Below are 1,658 nucleotides of genomic sequence, written 5' to 3' on the forward strand. Positions count from 1 at the left end.
GACTGTTGTCTTAAAAAGAATATCTAATCATATATTCTTTTTAAGCAGTTCTAATCTTTATCTGCTTCAATGAAATTTGCATTATTTATCCTCTCTTTTCTTCATTTTCCCCAGCCTCTATGTGAGTCCTGTTTTATAACAGTGGCACTATGCAATATTAGTCTTTTTATAACTGAGATAGTTTACTCAGCAAAATGTCCTCCAGGGTCACCCATTTTGTATAAAAGTTCATGAGTTTTTTGTTTTTCAGAGTTTCATACTATTCTATTGTGTGAATATACCACAGATTCCCTAGTCATTTGTTTGTTGATGGCACATGCGTTGTTTCCATCTCTTTTCTATTGTGAACAACACAACAATAAACATATGTGTGTATAAATCTGTTTGGGTCTCAGTTCTTATTTCTTTAGAGCATATTCCAAGCAGTGGATTTGCTGGATCAAATATTATTTTTACTTCCAACTTTTTGAGAAAATGCCATACTGTTTTCCATAGTGGTTGCACCATTTTACACTCCCATCAACAACTTCCTTTTGTTTGGCTCAAAAATCAACACTTTTAGTTCCAGCAGCCCAGAAATCAAAGATTAATTGCATTAGTTAAGTTTGCTGTCAGAAACTTCTCCAGAGTACTGAAGAGCAATGATGTCAGTCTGGAGGCTAAGGTGTACCTGAGTCAGGCTGTTTTCTTTGCCATTATTTCCTATGTGTCAGAAAACTGGACAGTCACTAAGACTGGAGAAGAGCACTGAATATACCACGGGCTACTAGAAGAACAGATTCTCCCTAGTGAGGGTGAAATCGGGATTCTCTTGGAGGTAAAGTTTCTGAAGCTCTGTTTAACATATTTGGGCATGTTGCAAAAAGGTACCAGTCCTTGGAGAGGGACATCATGCTTGGGAGGGTAGACAGACAGGGAAGGAGAGATAGACCCTTGATGAGGTAGACTGATTCAGCGACTGGATAATGGGAGTAGGTGTATCAGAGACAATCTGTTTGGCACAGGATAGAGCAAGGTTCAGAGCTGTTGTACTTACATGGTCACCATGAGTCACAAGTAACTCGATGATACATAACAACATTAACATGGTCAACTGGTTTCCAACAAGGAAATAAAACCTTTCAAGTCAGGGAATGACAAGCTCTTCAACGAATGTTGCTTGCAAAACTGGACTTCCACTGGTTGAAAATTGGCATAGGATCCACAGTTCACACCATATACAAAAACCACCTTAATGTGGATCAGGAATCTAGGGGTAAACCCTCAAACTATAGCAATCATAAGAGAAAAAAACAGATGAAACAGTCACAAAGGCACAACCAAGAATTGTTGTATCTGGTGTTCAGGGTTTGTGAGTTGCAGAAGGTAGAGACCCACTAGAAATATGGAGGTTAACTATGACCCATAAGGAGCCTTACAAAGAGGGGATATCATTGAGAAATAGGATCCACCAAAGATTAAGTCCCTCTGTTTATCAAAACATATTCCAATGTTGTTGTTGTTATGTGCCCTCGAGTCGTTTGAGACTCATAGAGACCCTATGTACAACAGCCCTAAACCGTGTTCTATCCTGTGCCAATCACATTGCCTCTGACACACCCATCCCGATTATCCCAGTCACTGAATCAATCCACCTCATAGAGGGTCTTCCCCTCCTG

This window comes from Elephantulus edwardii, unplaced genomic scaffold (genome assembly GCF_000299155.1).
Source record: "Elephantulus edwardii isolate Elephantulus edwardi_28Jun2011 unplaced genomic scaffold, EleEdw1.0 scaffold00159, whole genome shotgun sequence".
NCBI classification, from domain to species: domain Eukaryota; kingdom Metazoa; phylum Chordata; class Mammalia; order Macroscelidea; family Macroscelididae; genus Elephantulus; species Elephantulus edwardii.